This window comes from Heterocephalus glaber, unplaced genomic scaffold (assembly GCF_053883595.1).
Source record: "Heterocephalus glaber isolate CG9 unplaced genomic scaffold, H.glaber_assembly_v1.0 deba00001600, whole genome shotgun sequence".
In the NCBI taxonomy this organism is placed as follows: Eukaryota; Metazoa; Chordata; class Mammalia; order Rodentia; family Bathyergidae; genus Heterocephalus; species Heterocephalus glaber.
The window spans coordinates 2,480,225-2,502,993 of NW_028258372.1; the positions used below are offsets into that span (position 1 = coordinate 2,480,225).

The window sequence follows — 22,769 nt, forward strand, 5'->3', positions numbered from 1 at the left end:
GCGGCAAAACCACTGAGCTAAATCCCCGGCCCTCTGGTATGTACTTCTTGAGACCACCAGCACACAGTCAGTGCTTTATGCATTTAAAATGCAACAACTGGAACCCACCTGGAAACCACTTTATGAAAAATAATAGCTGTTATTCGTACACTTGCAGTTCTTTAAAGAATGTTTTCATAAACTTTATTTCTTTAATTGTCACAATCTTATTATGTTTTCCAGGAAACAAACAAGTGGAGTTCCAGGGAGCTCAAGTCAATGGCCCAGGGTTGGTGCCCTCGGTAAGTGGAAGGTTCATCCCTTGAATTTAGGTTCAGGTTCCAAGGCCCAGGTGTTTTCCTGGCCTGAGGGAGGAACTTGGAAGTTGTTGATTCTTCGCCTCCCATCACCTCTCATTTGCCAGGCTGGAGACGGACAGAGTCAGCTTTCAGAGACCTGTCACAGAGCTGGCCTTCATCTGCAAGACGTCTCAGTGCCAGGGCTATAACGTGCCACTCCACACTGTCACCAGTCACGATTGAGGAGCATCTTGGTCATGGTACCATGCTAAGAGCAGGGCTGTAAAGAGCAATAAGACAGGTGAGGAACTACCTTCTAGCACACCTGAGAGGGGTATGGGTGGGTGCTCCCGGAAACAGGGAATTGAAGCAGCAATGTCCAGAACACAGGCCAAATGCAGATGAGAACTCAAAAACAGGAGAAACTGTGACATAATGTAGAGACAACTGTGAAGAAAATGAAGTTTGTCTTCTAAGCCTCTTGCTCTGCTCCCTTTCCGAATATTCCACTAGAATGTGTTGGGCTAGGAAGATCTTGATAATACCTGGCTGCATCCTGAGAGAGGGGACACTAAGTGCAGTGGGGGAGCTGTTCCCTTGGAGGGCTTCCTCCTCACCCAGACAGACAGGAGCTTCTGTTGGGTGGAATGTGAGAAATAGGTTGGGGAGAATCCCTGTGTCCGTTGTCTCTGTAGATGAGACCTGGGGTGGTGGTGAGTTTTGGGTTTGCATCATACTGTGTGCGAATCTATGGATTTAAGGCTGAGAATAGATCATTCCATGACAAGACTGCAAATCAGGAAGGGCGATGTTGAAGACTCTTCCCCTGGCGGGGTGGGAGGGAACACTGTGGCCACCACTACCATGGCTTCCCAGTAGGCCAGGTGCTGTTCCTCTTGATTTGCATGTGTTACTCATGTAATGGCTCTAGGAATCCTACCTCCCTCTTCAAAAGGGGTCAGGTTTTTGGATGCCCTGTCTTTGTCCCTCTGACAGGGTGGGAATACCCCTTAGGCTAATATGGTGGCTCCTAGCTACCTGAAAAGAACAGGCGCTTGTTTTTCAGTAAAGAAGCCAATGGACCCTTGCCTACTGTCACCTGGCTTCTCCTCTGTTGACGTCTGAGTCAGCTGCAATCCCCAGTGATCTGCCCACCAATGACCTGCAGCTGTTCTTTCTGCGGAAATTCAGTTCCACCCACTGCCAGCTGTCTGGCCAGCTCCTCCCCAGCCAGGGACTCTCCCAGGAACTCTATTTCCCGCCATCTCAGGGTTGGCATTGAACGGAGGGAATGTTCCATCTTGACCACACTGGCTGACTGTAGGCACTGCTGGGCCGTAATTAATCCTCATCCCAAGCTCAAAGAAAGCCATAATGATCTCTACTACACAGATGGGGAAACTGAGGCTCCGAGAGAGGACGTGCCCGCGTCATGGTCATATAGCCAGCAAGTGATGGGGCCAGAGTGTCCACACACACCTGTCTGACTCCAGAGCCCATGCCTTTCCCACTGCATCTCTTGACCTTTTAGTACTTTTGACACGAAATGGGTAAGGACTTAATATTCTGGTACACAGTGCCAGCCGAGGAGGGTGACAATTGGGACTTGTTTGTAACCCCTCCTCCTCTTGGGAAAATAAGTCTGTTTTGTCCCCCAGGGTTTCCCATGGAGCACAAGACTTGGACCCTTGTATTTTAACAAACTTTCCCAGTGATTCTAAAGTGAGGTCCTGGCTGCTGAACTAGGCCTTCAGACTCTGCATTGCACTGAACTAGTGAGTGCTGACCCTCCAGGCACTTTATGTTCCTTGTTGTTTTTGATCCTCCTGAAAATCCTATCTGTTAAATTATCTTTACATCCAGTTTTAAGATGAAGAGTCTAAAGCAGAGAAATTTCAGCATGACTGTGCAACATGCCACAGCTGGAAAGTAGCAGGCCAGCATGTCAACACGGCCAGTATGGTAGCAGAGATTGCAGGCTTAGCTGCTACTCTTGCCCTCCGATTGAACCCTGCTCCTGTTAACAGGGTCTGCTGGAGAAAATGCCTTCCCTCTGGTCAAATGAATTACCCAATGGGAATAAGTCAATAGTCAAGACTAAGGTTGGTAGGATATTTTGAGACAGACAAAATTTTTTGACATTTCCCTCCTCTCTTACCCCAAATCAGATGCCACAGACACCCCAACTCCCATGTGGATAGCCAGCCCTGCTGATTCCTGGCATTCACCCCCTACTTTTTTGCTGAGTCTCCCAGTTCCCTTAGTATCCTACTGTTTCTTTCCTAGGAGTCCGCCAGAAATAGCGGGTGGGTGAAAAGGCATAGCAAAGAGAAAGATTGATAAACAATTAAGAAACTTTATTGGGAAGCAGTGATATTGTTTTAGATCTTCAAGTCTGCCTAAAAATGGACCATTCAGTCCTGCAGATAATAATACAGTACATGTAAACAACACACATTCATGCACATTCGTGCAAAAGTCCATGCACACTCTGAGGTATTCGGAGATGTTGTAAGAATGTCCTAATGCATCCCAATGGGTATGCATCAGGTGCTAACCCTCAAACGGACTTGATTGTTAAGCACTAGCTCTGCTGACTACTAAATGACCTCAGACAAGTTTATGATCCCTCTGCCTTGGTTTCCTAGTCTGTAAAGGGAGAATGATACAGGAGCTGCCTGATGGACAGCCTGTGAAGCCTGAGAAAAGCATTGTTGATCCTACTTCACAGCAGCTCTGGAGGGCAACCGTGACCCTAATGGGACTCGCTTCTTTCCTCTGCTTCCTCCATCCCTGTGGCAATGACTTACCTCCTCTCCCACACTAGGGCACTTGATTCAGTGCAGTCTTTTTTCTCCTTCAAGGGATCTAGCCCAAAGGACTTGTCTCCCCTTCTTGTATGTGGGGAGCTGTGTTCTTGGCTTTGAGACAGATTTCTTAAATTATCTTCCGCAGTTGCAAGTGACTTGGCTGTTGCTTAGAGGTTTAATTAACCAGTAATAGGAGGCTTGAAAGAGACAAGTCTCTGGAGACTTTCCCTCTCCCGGGTTGGTTGTGAGCAAGAGTGGAACAAGGAACTAGAACTGCACTGTCCCATATGGTGGCCACTGGCCACATGTGGCTTTCGAGCACTTGGAATGTGGCTGTCCAAGCTAAGATGTATTATAAGGATCAAATATTCACCACATTTGAAATAACTAATATAACATAATATAAATTAGCACAGTGATTTTTATATTTATATAAATATTTTTGGATATATTGATTTTACTTCTAAAAACGTAGCTACTAGGTCATTTAAATGCCCTCTGGAGCTGTTGGATAGCACTATGCTGTGTTCACAATTTAATAATGCTTAATCATTCAATAGGGACTTTAACATAGGTGTATGCCTTGGTCCATTTTGAAAATCTATAACCAAATCCATGAGAGTGGGTAATTTATAAAGATAAATTTACTCTGACAGTTCTGGAGTCTGGGAAGCCCAAGATCAAGGTGCTGGTGTTTGGTGAGGACCTTCCTGCTGTGTCCTCCAGAGGCGAGGAACACTGGCCCACATGGTGGAAGGGAGACAGGCAAGAGAGGCAGAGATGGAGAGAAAGGAATCCACTTCCCAGTGCTGTTCTCTAAGGACTTTCAGCCATGCCTGATGGCAAATCCCTCCTGACCTGAACATCTCCCGTTAGGGCCTCATCTCCCAACATTGGGGATCGAGTTTCCAATGAATTTGGCTACATATTTGTCTGTTTTGGCCACTAAAATGGCTTATTAATACTTAATTTGCAGGTGTTTAAGGAGAAAACAGGTGCTCTTCTCAGGACTATGGCTCCTGGCTTCAGACTTCCATCCCACTGTCCTCGGATTTCACCCCACCATTTCCCATGCTTCCATGACTAGAGACAGTGGAGTTTGCAACTTTGGGCTACAAATTTTAAACTCTATGTAGATGCTAGCTGACTGTGGTTCGAAGTAGCAGTACAAGAAAGGTCCTAAGCGGTGGCCTCCAATCTACTCCAGGACAAATTTTTGTTTCTCCTAATCCTCTTTTTGTATGATGTTACTATGTTGAATTTCCAACAAAAGTACTACTGTATCTTACCCGAGTTCCATCCCTGGTACAAAACACACACACACACACACACACACACACACAGACAAGACTGTATCTTCCCATAGAACCACAGAATAGTAAACTAGAAGAGAATTTAAAAATAATCTTGACTGCATGAGGCTCTGGGGTTATCTAGACCCAAACCCTAACACCAACATACACATAAATCAAAGAGCAAAATAAAAGACAGGTCATAGGTAACAGGGAGCTGATCCACCTTACTGATGTTTTAAATCACTGTATCTGCTATCATTGAGATGAATTATAATTACAGGATTTCAAGACATTTAAAAGGTAAGAAGACAGTTAACATCCAGACCTCAGATCCCCTGGCCTTAGGAGGTATCAGTCCTCCCAATCTAGCCAGCTGGGCAGCCTTGAACTGATGGTGATCTTCCTGCCTCAGCCTCCTGAGTGCTGGGATTACAGGTTTCGATTCTCATTGGTACAACCAGGGATCCCCTCTCTCCCTGCTGACCCCCTTCAGGAAAGTAGACACCTCTTCTCTAAGTCACACACTAAGTGGACCCTAAGGAAGGGGTACATCAGGATTCCAAGCTGGGATCCAATAGGGCAGAGCATAGAAAAGACCATTGCTTTACCTAATGTAACCTTCAAACACCTCCTGAGCTGTGTCAGTCTGACTTTTTTATATTACGTGATCCTGTTATAGAAAACAGATTGGGGCATTAAAATTAGGAGAGCACCGCCTCACTGGATTTTAGGTAATGAATTCTTACCCAAAGACAAGTAACCAAGGAGCCAGGAGACCTGGGCTCTAGTCCCAGCCCTGATTTACCTTACGATTTTAGGCAACTTATTTTTTCTGTGCGGCACCTCCTGATCTACAAAATCAGGAGGCTCTTTCAGGCTTGACACCTGAGTTGATGTTTTCAAGATTTAATGTTGAGTAACATGGGTTTTTCACATTAGACAGTTTATGAGCTGAATTTTTTTTGCCCAAAGTGCATGGATTGACATCTTAATCTGTGGTAGAGAATGCAACTGTATTTGGAGATTTTAGCTCAGTGGTTTCGCCACCTGCTGTGCAAGCACAAGGACCTGAGTTCGATCCCCAGTACCAAAAAAAAAAAAAAAGGTTAGATAAGGTAAAATGAAGCATTTAGATGGGCTGTTATTCAACATGAGTGGTGTCCTTATGAGAAGAAACTGGGACCCAGATATGCACAGAAGGAAGGCCTTGTAAAGACTCAAGAAGAAAACAGGCCATTTGCAAGATCAAGAGAGGGATCGTCAGAGAAGACTTCTTCTAGTCTCCAGTATCATGAGAAAATAAATTTCTATTGTTTAAACCACCAAAAAAATAAAATAAAATAAATTTTAAAATAAAAATAATCAATTCAGGGCAAATCTTTTATTTTACAGATGAAGAAATCAAGAAAGTGAGGATAGTATAGTGCTTTTATACTTGCAGAATGTGTCAGTGGTTTTTATCATCTACCTTGAAAAATAAGATAACATGGGAGAAGGGGAAAGGAAGGGAATGTAAAATAAATTAAGATGTGCTACCTACATATACCAATTCCCATCACGAATGTAATCCTCATGTACTGCGAACATGCACTAATAATTGTGAAAAAAAATCAGCTGACCACACCTGCTCCAAGAAGCCTTCTGTTTTTTTGGTACTGGAAATTGAACCCGGGTCCTTGCGCTTGCGCAGTAGGTGGCAACAAAAAGCTTTCTTAAATGCTTGCTTCGGTAACACGTATACCAAGAAGCCTTCATTGTTCACATTATATCCTGCACATAGTTCTACCATTGCAGTTGGAGTATTTCATAAGTTATATTACAATATAAGCATTTACTTTTGTTCCTCTGGATGCAGGAACAGTTATCTTTGCATTCCCAATAAAATGCAAATTAAATGTTTCTTGAAAAAATAAAGTAGAACTAATCTTCATTCATATCTTTATTTATGTGCAATTCCTTTACATAAATTTCTTTTTTCATATCCAGGTAGAATTTTCTTACACAAAAATTCAATGGGATGACTGCTTAGAAGGAGAAAGCAGTAGTCAGAACTTTTTCCCTTAACTTGTGATTAGGCTATATAAAACTTGCAACAAAAAATAGGTAAATGTAACCCATGCAATGAAAGCAAATAGCTAGAGCATTTTAAAGCACTGAAAGAAGTCTTTTTGCAGGGATAATAGCAATTTGGATGTGAGGTACTGCTTTTGCATATTAAACACAAGTCTTTGTCCCTTTCACCTTGTAGTAAGAGAAAGTAAAATCTGATGTGATGGGGGAAGGGAAAGACCTTAAATAAAGGGGTGTGTTGTTTCCTGGGACCAATCTTCCTAGTGGCATTGCGCCCAGAAGCACTTTCTTCTTGGCTAAACCACAGGGCCGGATAAATTGAGTAACAAGATGAATGATCAAGACCCCAGAGGCTTAAGAGAGACCACAAAGTTGATCAAAGCCTTCAGGCTGGAGCCAGTCCTGTTTCTAAGGCCACACCAGTCAGGGTTGCTGTTGCAAAACTCCAGCCATGAAAACCCCAGTTGTGGTCTCTTTCTGGAGAAATTCAGGATCAGTACAAAGGAGACTCCCGTGAAATGAGGTAGTCATGGGAATGCCAGGGGTATCTAAAGATGCTGTCACTACTCAACACTCCTCCTGGTACCTGGTTTTGGAGTGCTAGAGTTTCCTTCTGGAGGAGGGTTCTGGGTTCTTTTTGTCCTGAGCAAAGAGTGGGTCAAGACAAGTGCAAACGATAGCAAAATTTTAATAAAGGTGAGAAAAGAAACAGGCTCTGCAGAGCAAATTTAGGCCAAGTAAAAGTAGAAAAAGAAGTACAGCCTACAACATGAGGGTGGACTACTGTGAAAGAATGCAGTAATAAGAGCTCAATGGTGACTGTCCTTTTGTATCACCCACTTCCCATGCTGACATCAGGTCTTGGCCATCCTATCAGAAGCCTAATTGAGTCCTCACAAGAGTGCAGGGATTTGAAAACTCTTCTGAGCACATGTCCTGCAGTTTTGTGATCAGCAGGTCACACCTACTTCCTCAGCCAGCTTTGCCATGCCCTAATCTCGTGCCTCACTCCCAGGCCTCTCTGCCATACAGAAGTCTAGCCTGGAGTACAAGGAGTAACCCTTGCATCTTCCCCACAAATGTGGCTCATCACAATATGACTTCTACAACCAGGAAGCCAATATCCAAAAAGGAGAAAAGATAGATCTGTTTGTCATTCATAGACATCTGGAAGCATACCTGCTGTAGTTTGCCATAAGGATTTGGGGAGAAGTGGCAAAATAGTAAAAATCAATTCACTTGACTGAAGTTCAGGAGACAGTGAAAGATAGTGAAACAATCTGGGAGACACAGGCTTTCTCAACATGCTTATATACTTTATCTTCAGCAGTACGATCTTAATTTTTTCTTGATTTCTCCAACACTATCCATTTTTCAAGGTCTTTTTTGGGAATCCTACTTCTTCCATGAAGTTTTCTCTATCCCACAGGACGTCTGCTTTTACCATCTGTATCATTCATTTGATAACATACTTAAATATGTCCTTGAGCTACTTTTTAATTTATTTATATATGTGCACCTTACATTCCTGACTAAGCTGCAGGTACTTCTCAAGCAGAGTAGTGTGTGTCACAGCAGCTTGCTGAGCTGAGCACAGAGCTTTCAAAAGAAAGCCAGGAGAGCAACCTCTCTGGAAGCCATGGCCCTGAGTCTCTCTGCTTCCCCTTCCCAGCATGCCCTGGGTCTCTCTGCTTCCCCTTCCCAGCATGCACTGGGATTCTTCACTCACTGTCTCTTTGCCTAACTCCTTCCTTGGCCAGATGAGAACGGCATATATATTGCTTCTTTTCCCTCCAGAGGGCTGAGAGAACCCAACAGCCCTGTTTACAATGGATAAGGTATCAGAGAAACAACTCATTATTAGCTATGTAGGAGGGTTTATGACAACAATCACCATTATCCAGATTATTAGGATTTTCTTTGAAAAAGAACTCCTTTACTGCTAAACAGAGCTGACCCATTAAAGAAGAAGAATCTGGGTACAGTTACCAGATATCTGAGGACTTTATCTTTTAAAAAATACAGTAGATATGCATATATTGCATTTACATAGTCCACAAAGGCAGGTGGGTCCATATAAGAGGAACTAAAAGTAAAAATAAAATCTGTTCTGAACTGTACACCTAAAAACGGTTAAGATGGTAAATTTTATGGTATATATATTTTACCATAACTAAAAATTTAAAAAGAGAGAGCCTGTGTATGAGACCAAGCATTCAAATAAGGGTAGCAAGTTGCAAATGGAAAATGTAAGCAGAAACTTAGGGTGGAAAATGGGCTAAGCTATCTTCATGTAACTGAAGGGTAAGTGAAGTCAGTAACTATGCTGTGCTACATTAGATAAGGAATAAGATGATCATTAAAGCTAACCATCAAATAAAAGAAGGCATTGGTGAAGAATTTTAAATTGTACTTGGAATGCAAATAGAATTGAATGTATATCTAAATGCTATATTTACTACATCTGCTTTTATTTATATATTCTCTGCCTCTGAAAAAGAATATGAGGTGGAACCAAGAACTGTAATATTACATAGTTGAATATATAACTTCGTCCTTTTTCCCTAAGTTAAAAGTCAGAACATGCCAAGGACGTAAAATTCCAGCCAGACAAATGAGGTAAGGAACAAAGGAAGGAAATGGCTGACTTTGGCTGTGTCTCTTTGATGGGCGCATTTGCAGAGAAAGTCAAACTCTGGAAGCATATCCGCCCTGCTTGAACTCTTTGGAAAATCTTCCCCATTGTTTGTTGCAGCACTTCTAAAACATGTCACACTTCAGAAGCCTTTTTATATATAATGCATTCAGGAAGATACCTGTAGGAGCTTACGAAGTACATCACTATAATGGTAATAGCATTCAGTGATGCTTACATGCTATGTATGTCTGTTTCTTATGCTATAACAAAATACTTGAGGATGGGAACTTTATAAAGAATAGAAGTTTATTTAGCTCATGGTTCTAGAGACTGGGAAGTCCAAGAACATGAGCTTGGCCTCTGGTTAGGGCCTTCTGATTGCCTTGTAACACATATCACAGGATGCGACAGAGCAAGGCTGCTAGCTCATGTCTCTCTTCTCAGAGTCACTAAGGCCATCATGGGGGCACTACCCTAGGACTTCATCTAATCCTAGTTAACTTCCGAAGACCTCACCTCTGAATACTATTAATATATGGTTTAAATTTTCAATATGTGAACTTCTAGAGGACACATTAAATTATAGCACATGCCAGCATCCTTCTAAACACTTTCTATATGTTGCCACAATTAATCCTTGGAGCAAGCTGCAAGATAGGCATTGTTTATATCCTCTGTTCTACAGACGAGGAAACAGAAATGCAGATGGGCACAGAGTAAGTTCCCCAGCGTCACAGAGCTAGTATGAGTCTGTATTTGAACCAAGGTAGTTTGACTCCGAAGCCCGGGGGCCTTCATCACTGTTAACAAGCTAAATATTTGTATCTCCCCTCAAATTCATATGTTGAAGCCCCAACCTGAGAAATGATGGGATTTAGGGATGAGGCCTTGGGAAGGAGTTCAGGGTTAGAAGAGGTTAGGAGGGTGGAGTTCTTGGGATGGAATTATACGATCTCATGATGCCCTCTAAGAAAAGACACTTGAGAGCTGTCTGCGCCCAGCACATGCACTGTGAGCACACAGCAAGGTGGCAGCTGCCTAGAAGCCAGGAGAAAAGGACACAGAAAGCAACCTACCTTGCTGTGTCTCAGCCTTAGATTTCTCAGGCCCCAGAGCTATGAGAAAATACATTTCTGTCACTTATACCACCAAGCCTGTGGCATTTTGCTGTGGCATCCCAAATGGACCAAGACAACCCTACACCACACCTGCTTTCTACCTACCACAGAATTTTAGGGAACAGGTATGTAGATGTCATGCCAACCACTGTAGCAATATATGCTGAAATCACATAACACCATGTCTCATGAGTGACTGTCACTAACTGGTGTCCCCTCCCTTAAAGCTCCCACTATGTATAGGCCTGTAGTACTTCACCTACCACACTTGTGTAGATACACAACTTCTAAAGGACACTGGGGTAGAAACCATGTAGGTGTGTTCAATGGTTTTTTAAGTAAAAATATTTCTTATAATGGTTTTAGATTTATAGAAAAATTGCAAAGATAGTGTCTTAGTTACTTTCTCATTGCTGAGGCACAGTACCTGACACCCACAACTCTAAGGAGTAAAAGTTTGTTTTGGTTCACAGTTTGTAGAAGTGTGAGTCCATAGCTGGCTGGTTCCAAGGCAGGGCAGCATGGCAGAGGGGCATGACAGAGAAGAAACAGCACATGGCATGGCAGCAAGAAGCTGAGAGATCAAGGAAGAAGGAGGGATATAGATCCTTCCAGGCCACACCCCCAGTGACCCACCTCTTCCAATCAGGCTTCACCTCCCAACATCACTTTCAGCTATAAACTCATCAGTGGACCAATCCACAGAGGAGTATCATGCCCCCATGACTCAGTCACCACCCTAAAGCCCCGCCTATGAGTGCATAAGGCTTTGGAGGACATTCAAATATAAACCACAACAGATAGTACAGAGTTCCCACATGCTCACATTTAGTTTCTCCTCTTATTAATGTGTCACATTAGTAGGGGGCCTTTGTTACAACTAATGAATGAACATTGTTACATTATTGACTAACATCCATACTTGATTTCTGTTTCCTTACTTTTACTTGATGTCCTTTTGCTAGTCTAGGATCTCACCAAGGACACAACATCACATTTAGTCTCCATCTTTCTTTAGACCTCTCCTATGCGACAGACACTTGCTCAAACTTTTCTTGTTTTTGATGACCTTGATAGTTCTGAGGCATACTGGTCAGGAATTTGGTAGAACATCTCTCCAGTGTGCTGTGTCTGATGTTTTTCTCATGGTTAGACTGGGATTATGGATTTCAAGAAGGATGACCACAGCGGTAAGGGCAACTATCCTCACAGCATGTCAAGGGTATATACTATCAGTGGGATTACCACTGTTGATGTGGATGTTGATGTTGACCTCGGTCACCTGGCTGAGGTGTATTTGCAAGTTTCTCCACTGAAAAATTACGCTCTCTCCCTGTTTTCCACACTGTACTCTGCAGAGAAGTCACTAGGTGCAGCTTGCTCCCCTTCTTTGCAATTAGAGTATTTACAACAATTATTTGGAAGTCTTTTGTATGAGGGATTTGCAAAATTCTCACAAAATTTAGGGGGATCTTCTTGGGTAGATTTTTTTCTCACAGCAAAATTGAGTAAAAAGAACATTTAGAAAACAACAACAAAACCCAAATAACCTTATTTAATGAGGCCAAAATAAATATTTAAAAAAAGAGATACAAATGGCCAACAGGCACAGGAAGAGCTGCTGCCCACCACTACTCACTAGGAAACACAGATCAAGGCCAGGGTGAGCTGTCACCCCACACCTGCCAGGATGGTGCTTATTATAAAGACCACAGATAACCAACGTGAACGAAGAGGAAACCCTTGCAAACTGCTGGTAACAATGTCGGTTAGCACAACCATTATGGAAAAAGCACAGAGGCTTTGCAAAACTTAAAAATAGAGCTACCACAAGATCCAGCCATCTCATTCCTGAGTACACATCCAGGGGAAACAATCACAATCTCAGAAAAAGATCTGCTTTTTATATTCACGGCAGCACTGTTCACGAAAGCCAAGACACGGATACAATCTAAGTGTCCATTGCCAGGTGGATTTCCTTACTCTTCTTACTCATCATTCGCTATGCTCTTTTCTTTCATGTGCTTCACTGCGGTCTCAGCACTTTTCTGGCAGTTTCTCCAGCTGCTTTTCCAGGTCCTTCTGCCCTCTGCCCCCAGGCTTAGGGGCCCCAGCTGGTGCTGCACCTCTGTGTACAAGCTCCTGACATACACGCCTTTCTGATCCTGGCAAGAACCCTTCTGGGGCCTGCCTTCTGGCATGTGGGAGCCTCTTCAGTCAATTCCATGTGGCAGGAGAAGCTATTTATGCCTTTTGGAAACCTCATCATTTGGGCAGGAAGTGACCAACTTCCTGGCAAAGAAACTCCCAAAACATCTTCCCAAAGGGAAAGGAGAGAACATGTATCTGTGACGTACGTTTTCCTCCCTTTTAGTCCGTCCTGCCCCAGCCCAGCTGCACAGTGCATGGCTGAAGAGGCTCTGCTAGGGATAGAAGCCCACTCTGTGACTCACTCAGGCTCAGGGTCTGGGCTTCGAGTGTGGCAGGGGATTATTCAGCTTCGGTTGAATCTAGTGGAATTTCCCGGGGCTGGAACCCTATTCCTGTTTACTCTGTGTTCCTGTGGGTGCTTTCACGGGGCACTGACAAATCTTGGTTAATAATATAAAGATCTTCTTTGCTCCAATTTAAGATTCAGTGTGTGTCAGGCTGCTGAGTCAAGTGGGCAATGTCATGGACACAGACAGGGATGCAAACTTTCTTCTACAAAGAGTACGCAAAAGTACATCATGGAGCCAGCATGCCCAGCCTCCCCACACACAAACTGAAAGCTTCTGTGTTGGCTGGAGCACCTGAGACCTTGGTGTCAGGAACGTGTACGAGATGGCATTGGGGTCAGTACGTGGGCGTCCCCACATGGAGGTGTGAGGACCACACGTTAGTGCTTTTGCTACGGTTGTTGTAGATGGTGTCTGTGAGAACTTACTATATCTCAGCAATGGTTACAGGTGAAATTACTGCTGACTTTGCTGTCATTTTGGTCTTATGATTTTTTTTTAAGTAGATCATACTAAATTCGAGCAGTCAAAGCCATGCCTCCAACAGGGACTAAGTCACCACACTACGCCTCTGAGAGACTCAGCAGGATCGGCCCCAAGGACAAAACTGAAACTCAAGAGTTGGCTTCAGAACATAATTCCCTCTTCTGCTACATCCTTCCTCACCGCCATCGCTGGCTTCAGCTCAACAATGCAAAAACTGCACCCTTCAATCATCTTTCTCCCAGGATTAGGGGTTCCAAGGCAGAGTCAGGCTAATATAACCAACCACTCCATGCTAACCCGCTCATGCTATTGGTCCCTTCTGCCCAATGCACATTTTTAGGGGGGACTCAGAAGACTCTGGTGCCCGTGAGGGGCAGAGATGCCGAGAAGTGGGCAAACCTTGGTGCGGGTGGTTCTTCTCCTGCCCTGGCCTGGCATGCTGGCTCTGCTGATCGCCTGACACACTGACCTGGTGAACTTTCAGGTGACAGATGAAAGCCCAAGGAGCCCCTTGCCTTGTCCTTTAGGGTAATAATCAGGAAGGGAGTCCTGGGGGAGCTGGGGTTCCCATCCTCACTCCCCCGGGACCCTGGCTGACCCTCATTTCCCCGAATGAGAAGGTTAGGACAGATTATCCACAGCGTTGGAAGGTTTGATCTATTTGTTTTCTGTGTGTTCCTTCTGCTCCTTTTCTTTTTCTGTCTTCTTCAGGATTAAACATTATGTATTATTCCATTTTACCTCCATTATTGGCTTATTAGCTGTGTCTATTTTTTTGTGGTTGCTCTCCATGGTTTCCAGCACGTTTTTCATTTACCCCAGTCTACTTTCAAATGATTTGCTGTCACTTCTCATCTAGTGAGAGAAGCTTGGATCAATACCGTTCCATGGTCTCTCCCAGCCTTTGTGTTATTATTGTCATACATTTTATGTCTATGTATGCTACAAACCCCAAGATAGGTTGTAATTATTACCACAGTAATTACTCTTTTAAAGAGATTTAAAAGCAAGAAATTGTCTTTGATATTTACCTAGTATTTCTTATTTCTGATGCTTTTTATTTCCTTGTGCCTCTCCAAATTTTCATCTAGTATCATTTTCCTTCTGCCTAAAATAATTTTTTTTTAAAAAAAGTTTCCTCTAGTGCAATAAATTCTTTCAGCTTTTCTTTGTCTGGAAAAAGTCCTCATTTTGCTTCTCTTTCTGAAAGATATTTTCACAGGGCATAGAATTCTAGGTTGAGAATTTTTATTTTCAATACAGTAGAGATTTTGCTCTACTGTCCTCTGATTTACAACATTTTTCACAAGAAGAATGCTGTCACTCTTGTCTTTGTTCCTCATGGGGGAATGTCTTCTCTCTAACCATTTTTAGGGTTTTTATATTTATCACTGTGTTATGGCTTGTGTTTAGATGTACCCTCAAAGCCTCACTTGATCTTAGGTGGAGCATTGATTCACTGTGGGGCTAGGTCCGAGGGCACTAGGATTAAGGGCGTGAGTGCTGCCCGCCCTAAGTAGTCTGAAAAAGGTAGAAGGCACAGGAAGACACTGGTAAGGTCCCTTGTTGAGTTGTTGCCTTCTAGTGCCATGAACTGTTTCTCCTGTGTGTTGTCTCTCTGCCATGTGCCGCTCTGCCTTGGAGCCAGCCAATTATGAACTGAAACCTCTACAAAGTGTGAATAAAACCTTTAAATAAAACCTTTCTCCTTTAACTTTGGGTGTCAGATATTTTGTCTCAGCAATGAAAGAAAGGTAACTAACACACACTGGTTTTCTGAAATTTGATTTTGAAATGCCTTGATATGGTTTTCTTTGTATTTATTCTGCTTGGAGTCTATTGAGCATCTTGTATTTGTGAGTTGATAGTTTTCACCAGTTTGGAGAAATTTTCAGCCATTAGTTTTTCAAAAAGTATTTGTCCCCCTTCCTCCTATAGGATTCAAATTAAAGATATGTTACACACCTTGATATTGTGTTGCTGGTAACTAAAGTTCTTTATCAGCAAGTGGAACATGTTTATAACAGCAGATTTAATGTTCTTTGCTAATTCCATCACCTTTGCCATTTCTGGGTCTGTTTCTACTGGCTGATTTTTCTCCTGGTTGGTGGATAGTATTTCCCCATTTTGTTGCAAGCTGGGAAGTTTTGACTAGGTGCAGGTTATTGTGAGTTTTACACTGTTGGCTATTGGTTTGGTTGAAATCCTTTAAATACTGCTCTCCTTTGTTCTGGCATGTGGCCAAGTTACTCAATCAGTTGATTTCTTGAAGGCTTATCTGTAAGCATTTTTCGGGTGCATCTAGAGCATGGTTAGACTAGAACCAATTTACCTGCTTTCAAGATGGTAGCCCGCTGTGGACTCTACTGATGTATGTTATGAGGTCTCTTCATGCTGGCTGATGGGAACAGAATTCTCTGGGCTTGCAGAATCGGGGGTATTATTGTTTTCTGTTTTCGAATGTTTGTATCTTTTCCCAGTTTCCTCTTACACATGCGCAGATCACTACTCAGTCACAGACTGAGCCTTGGGGAAGGTCCCTCCCCTCTAATATGCTGCCTCAAGTGTTCTAGCCATCTTGGTGCCCCCTCCATCCGGCAGAGACCCCCAGGCTTTGCTCCATCCCCCTTCCCTACACTCAGCCTAGAAAGTGCTCATGGCCAATCAGTTAAAGCAATCACAGGACTCACCTTGGACTTCCTCCCTTGTCTCAGCATATCAGCCCTGTGCTATTATCCAAGATCTAAAACCACACATCATCTAGTTTGTCCAGATTTTTAGTTGGTTAAAGAAGACAGAAAATCCCTGAAGTCTCTAGCATGCTCTCATAGCCAGGGGCAAATTCATTCTATAACATGATATTTAACATTATGATCTTTTCACTGAACAGCAGATGACAGTAATTTTTGAAATTTAGTATTGAAGTTTTAGTAATTGAAGTTTTAGTAAACGTCTTTTAAAACTGTGTGCTCATTCCTTCATTTATCACACAGCCATCTAGTCCCTCCTTTGTTGTCCTGTTGCAGGACAGGAATAAAGCAGGGAATGAAACAGGTAAGGTCACAGTCTCATGAGCTTTTACTCTAGTCGAGGGAAGACAGGAAGAATATAAACACAGTAAATAAATAACAAGCCCTAGAGTGTGTAAGTGCTATAAAATAGTGTGTATTAGAGTGACCAGGGAACTATTTATGATGGGTGTTTAAGGAAGTCCTCTCTGCAAGGGTGACGTGACCAGACCTCTGAGTGACTGGCAGGGACAGCCATTGCACATCTGAGAGTAGAGTGTGCCAGGCAGAAGGAACAATACTTACAGGAGCCCAGGGAAATACCAAGCTCAAATTAGTGGAGAAACAGCAAGAATGGTTTGGCTAGAGTAGAATGAGCTAGGGAGGCCAGGTTTTGTGGAGCAAAGAAAATTGTGCAAATGTATATTGTATTTGCCTGATTAGACTATCACATAATTTGCTTATTTATACCTGTCCTATTGATACTTTAGATTTTTACTTTTTAAAATATTTCATCATAATTAACACTGCAATCAACATCTGTATTATTTTCTGTATTTAGACTGATTTTAATATGGCACAATTCCAGGATTGGAATGAAAGTATGAGGGTATGTACTGGGGGCTGCTGGTGCCCCCAGGATCCCTTCTGCATTCAGCGGTACCCTCCTCCAGCTACTGTGGATGCTGCTGATGACTCATACTGGGGACCAGGGGGGCCACCTCTCCAGGAACCTGGGAGTGACGCCCCTACACGGGCTCTAGTCAGGGACTGTGTGGGATGTAAAGCACTTGCCTCACAAAGCACCTGGATTCCAGCCTCAATGCAGGACATTGCATCCCACCCATTTCATTTTAGCCTACAGCTCCCTGCCTACCTCCTGGACACCAGAAATGCTTCTTTCTCTGCCTGATTTGTTCCTTGCTGCTCCCAAGTTGGCAGACCTCTCTACACCAAGGGGAAGATGACAAGAGGGGTGGCCCTGCCCGTGGGAGCAAATGCCCTTGGCTTCTGATCCCCCAGCCCTGTAGGGTCTGAGTGTGGGTGTCTCCAGCCGCTGTGAGGTTGAGCACATTGTTCTACAGCCCTGCCCAGTGGCTCCTCTTTTTTGTTTCCACCTCCAGTTCTGCCTATCTAACTAATCTGGGATGATGAAATGGCATTTCTTTTTCTCATTACCCTGAATTAAGCTTCATTAGGAAGGCAAATGCTCCGCCTAAAACAAATAAATCACCTAACACATTCCAGAGGCAAGTTTAAATTATTTTTAATAACCCTTCCCTTTGGATTATCCAAGCCACTGATACTTCCCCTCTCGGGAATAATTGAGAACTGACAAAAAACGCAACTCGCCAGGGGCTTAAACTGCCTTGCAGAGCAGCTAGGAAGCCTGCTGCAGAGGACGCTCCATGGCGATTGCATTTGGGAAGATGTGTCATCCCTAGGAACACAGTGGTGGTGATTGCAGCATTTATCAGCTCTGAGTCACGGCAAAGCCTGGTGTGCTACGGGGACAGACCCAGCTCTGGATTGGATGGTTTCCCAAGCCAGAGTCACCCAACAGGCCTGGGAAGCTTGTTAATCCTCCTCAGGGTGTGATTACCAAGGCCAAGGCAAGCCATCAGTGAGCACAAATGCCCTGCTGAGAATGCCAGGCCCAGGCGGGGATGGGGATGTGTGCAGGCAACACTTCTGCAGAGATAGATACAGCAGAGTCCATGGGCTACAATCCCCAGCTGCCCCCCGGCTCTCAGCAAAAGGGGCAGCTTGGTCAGGAGGGAGGGGCAGGGGCCAGAGGCAGGAAGCATGACTTGGTCCCAGCCTGAGAGCACTCGTGCCACGCTGCCATTCCTCGGCACAGCAGACGTGGCCTGGCCTGTTGGCCAAACTGAGAGGTCCCTTGAGGTGATGGTAGCTGGAAGATTCTGCTTCCCTGGTCAGCGACACTGAACTCTGGCTTTGGAGAGCCTCGCCTCAATTTTGGAAGCAACTGGATGGGGATACAAGGAACAGGAAGCCCCCCCAACACCCCAGGATCTGCTGCTGTAATTCAGGGACAGGGGGTTCCCTGGTCATTTGCCAAAGGTCCTGGAGAGACTGGGAGCAGCAGTGGAGGTGCTCCAAGAACTAAAGGCTCTTAAGTTCCTCCCATTCCTGTTGATCTGTGGTTCTAGTTTAATGGGCAGCCTGGATAAGCATAGGTCAAAAATGCACACAAATGGTAAGCAACAGGATAGGGAGTGATCAAGACAAGCTCTGTCTTCCTGATCTTCATAGACTGTGGTCCTCAGCCAGGCCCCAGGGCTCCGAGAACACGACCAAAGATTGGAAATCAGGGCTGGAAGCAGGGAGGAAGGTGTGAGAACAGGAAAGGACAACTCCCTGGAAGTTCAGAGAGCTGCTTATAAAAGACTGTAAGGAGAGAACTCTTAAAAAGAACCTTTTTCTTTTTTTATACCGGAAGCCGAAAAATCTTTTCTCCCAGGGAAGGGAAACTCTGCTGTTGATTCATCCAGATTTGAACTTCTTGAAAGTTGGGATGATTCAGATCTTCACTCTGCGAAGGGCCCGTGTGAGAGAGGGGTGGATGGGAAGGATTCAGAATCCTTGGGGCCTTCTGTGGGCCGAAACCCTGAGCAAGTTTCCTCTCCCGCCAGAATACAAGCAGTTGTCACATGGATGGACTGGAGATACTTCTGTGACTGCTCTCAGTAAGCACCGCGGGGACAGTCATTTGGAGAGCAGGCCAGGAAAGGGGATTGTGCTACCTCTGCTGATGGGTCAGAGTGGACTGAGGGGCTGAGCATGTTTACTGAGTGCCTCCTGCCTGGGTTCTGTTGCCAAAAAAGACCTGGATTCAAGACCTGTCTGGGACATTTATTAATCACGACTCTTGAAGTTGCTTGATCTCTCTGATCCCATAGGGTCCTTGGTTCCCAAATGTGGACAATCACTTATTTAAACAGTGATTGGATTGAGAATTCAAGGTAAGGCCCAGAGGTGTGCCTTAACCCTGAATTTGTATGTCTTCTTGTCATCCATATAGGCTGACAAGTGAAACTGAATTTCAAAAAGGGAACTATTAGTTAAGATGATGTGAACAAAATTTCTAGTAGGTAGACTTTAATCTTTTTCACTTTTCAGTATTATTTGTGAATGTGCATATGTGAGAATATGTCTGTTAGGCCTTAAATGTCTCCAACAAGAAAGAGAAAGCCAAGAAATCAGAAATCTAGGTTCCGACTCTAGCACTTATTAAATGACAGAGATACTGGGCAGATCCTTCAATCTTGTTGCGCCTCAATGATCTCATCTATAAAATGGGGAGACTAGTGCTTCTCTCAGAGTGTTGTGGTTAGGATCAAATAAAATCATGAGTACAAAAGCTTGTGTTGAACTGTGGGGGAAGTGATACAAATAGCAGCTGGTTTTTGCATATCAACTGTTCATGGATGACCTGCTCAAATCATGTAGCTGGGCTGACTTCGTAAGCTATTTGATTGGTATCTTGGCAGACATTTGAGCTTGTTTCTTCTCCTCCAGTCATTCACTTCCTACTCTCGTCTCGCCCTTCCACCGGGCCCTTTGACCTCATTGTGCCCAGGGCATGGTGTTCCTATGGTCATTAAGATGCTCAGGAGCAGGATGTTTTCAACCTGCTGGTGCGAGGAGCTTTCCCTCCTTGCCTTGTAAACCATCTCCAGGCTTCCATTGCTCCAGCGTCATTCCTCCTCCTCCTTCTTGACTTTTGCTTAACAGAGAGAGAGAGAGAGAGAAAAGGAAGGAGGGAAGAAAGAAGGAAAGGAAGAAAGAAAGAGAAAGAGGAGATGCTTGGGACACAAAGAACAGTGTGCTGAATAGCGGGGCCGCTAAGTCGCCCCATCCACACACATTACCTAAAATGCTCAAATACAACAACAGAGAACTGGATCTCACTCTCAATTTCTCCCGCTCCTCCGCTCTTCTCCCAGGCACCCGCCTTGCACCCTGCGCGGGTCGTAGAGAAGAAGGTCACAGCCGTGCAGCTGGAAACCAGCGGAGGTGCTGCTACTCCCAACCCAGGCGCTTGCGTGTGGACTGATATTTGCTCCTCTCGCTTTGAGCATAAAATACCCTGTCACCTTTCTTAAAGAACTGAAACCCGTTTCTAACTATAAAATAATGCATACTTATCATATAAAACTTTGAAAATAAGAAAAATGATAAAGAAAAAAAAGAACCAGCCATAATTCCCCTGCTGCTAACATCTAGAGATTTTTGGAGTCATAAAATATAGATAATGTGTCTGTGTTTAATACATACAATTAAAAATATATATATATAATTTTTTACCGAATGTTATGAGATGAAAAACTTCCCATACCACTAAAATTCTCAGAAAAACATGGTTTTAATGACTGCGTAATGTCCATCATATGGAAGAATCCTAGTATGCTTAACAGATTCTGTATTGTTTGACTTTTGGGCTGTTTCCTTTTCTTTCCATTAAAAATATAGTACTATACTACTATTAATATCCTTGTGCATGAGTATCCATGTCTCTGATTATCTCCTTAATATAAATCACTACAAATAGAACTACCGGGTCAAAGGGTTGGGACATTTCTGAAAGCCTTGATACATGGTGCCAGGCTGTCCTCAACAAAATGTGTCCCCATGGACTCTCCCATGAAGAGTGTGGAAACTCTTCCACATTTCATTTCAGCACCCCTGCCCAGGCTGCACGCCATTCCATTTTAACCTTTGCTGTTTTAATTAGGGAAAACTGATTTGCCTTATTTTTGTGTGTCTGCCCTGTCCTGACCCTCCAGCCTTAGTACTTTGTTTGCTACCTGTTGTGTGTGTGCCCTGTCTACCTGTCCCAGAATCTGAAGCCCTTCCAATTCAATCTTAAGCTGTTATGGCCAGAAATTTCCCTTCCTTTTAGCACTTGTGACTGGTACAGCAGGCTTCATATATTCAATATCTGATACATGTTTAAGGATTTTTTTTAACTATACAGAAATATCCAGTAGCAAGATAAGGTATTCTCTCTTTTGCTGATGTAGATAGCTCCATTATAACCCCTTCTCCCAATTTCCATTACTCTTACAGGGGCTATTATACCATTGAGGTTTAATCTTATATACATATGATTATAGTTTGTTAGAAGAAAAAAAATTTATCTCCTCAGCTGGATTATTGGTCATTCATAGGTGGAGACTATGTCCTTTGTTTCTTTTAGAAGGGCCGGGGATGTAGCTCAGTTGCACTGTGCCTGCCTGGCAAGGTCCTGAGTTCAATCTCCAGTACCACACAAAAAAAAAACAATAGAAGAAATGAACCCATGACTGAGCACGTATGGAGATTTATTTTTTTCATTCAATCATTCACTCATTTAACAAGCATTGTTGAGTGTCTGCTATATGATATCTAAAAATATAGTGAATGTTTAAATTTAAAAAACATTACTACAATAAAAGGCGCATTGCCATTAATCTTCCTCAAAATACTCCCCCTGGCTTTGAACACACTTGTCCCATGGTTCTTGTAACTTCCTGAAGGAGATCTGAAAGTTCTCTTTCATGAGTGTCTTTAGTCGTGCTGTTGTGCTTGCCTTGATGTCCTGAATCCATTCAAAACATTTACCTTTCATGGTCATTTTGACTTTGAGGAAGAGCCAGAAATCCTACAAGGCCAGATCTGATGGAAGAGGGTGCAACCCCACCTTTCCATTCAGTGGCACTTGGCAGTATTGCTCCCTATATTTTTGGTCCACCTTATGATGACAGTCATGAAAGAGGACTCTCAGAACTGCTTCAGAAAGCTGCAAGAACAAGGGGTTAAATGTGCTTAAAGTGATGGGGAGAATTGTGAGGGCATTAATGGCAATGTGCCTTTTACTGTAATACATTTTTATATTTAAACAATCACTGTATATGCTGATCACGCCCTCGGATGTCAGGCACTGCATTCAATGCTAAGAAAATTAGCAGAGACTTTGCCTGATTGCCAAAATGTTTGAAATAATTCATATTTCACTCAGCAGTATTTGAGTACCTGTTTTCTTTGTATTCATCAGTACTAGGTGTTTTCATTCTTAGTTTTTCTCATTCTGAAGGGTATAAAGTAATATCACATTACTACTTTAATTTTTGTTTTCCTGATTGATAGTGATATCAAATATCATTTGAATATATTTATTAAACATTAAGATTTTTCTCTTCTGTGGATTACATGTTCATTTATACTATTTATCCATTTCCACCATATCTGTCTTTTCTAATCAATTTCTGAGCTCTTTGTATATTAATTACACATATTATCAATTGCTATAGAATAATTAGTATGCCGGTACACTATATTAATGCGTTATTGGCTCTTCTTTGCCTTCAGAATGAAGTCCAAATGCTTTGGCCAAGTCAGGTGGGTTGTCTCTGGTCAGATGCCTTTGATAAGGACGGTTAGACAAATTCCTTTTCCTTTTCACCCCCATTAGTTTGCAAAGAAGCCGAGCAGCACAGGCTCTAAGGGAACCGCCCAAATCTTGTTTACGGTTGGGGGACTGTGGCACCCTTGAGGGAGCATG

General features: G+C 43.3%; 1 long non-coding RNA gene across 2 annotated transcripts in view; it reads right to left on the bottom strand.

The window, feature by feature from the left end:
- Positions 1-204: 204 nt before the first annotated feature.
- The window catches only part of LOC110350955 (uncharacterized), a 38,384-nt gene continuing 15,819 nt past the window's right edge, over positions 205-22,769 (bottom strand). For both annotated transcript variants that reach the window (XR_015444495.1, XR_002397916.2), the window contains one exon: positions 205-558. This is a non-coding gene — a long non-coding RNA (uncharacterized LOC110350955). The remainder of the gene's footprint in view (positions 559-22,769) is intronic.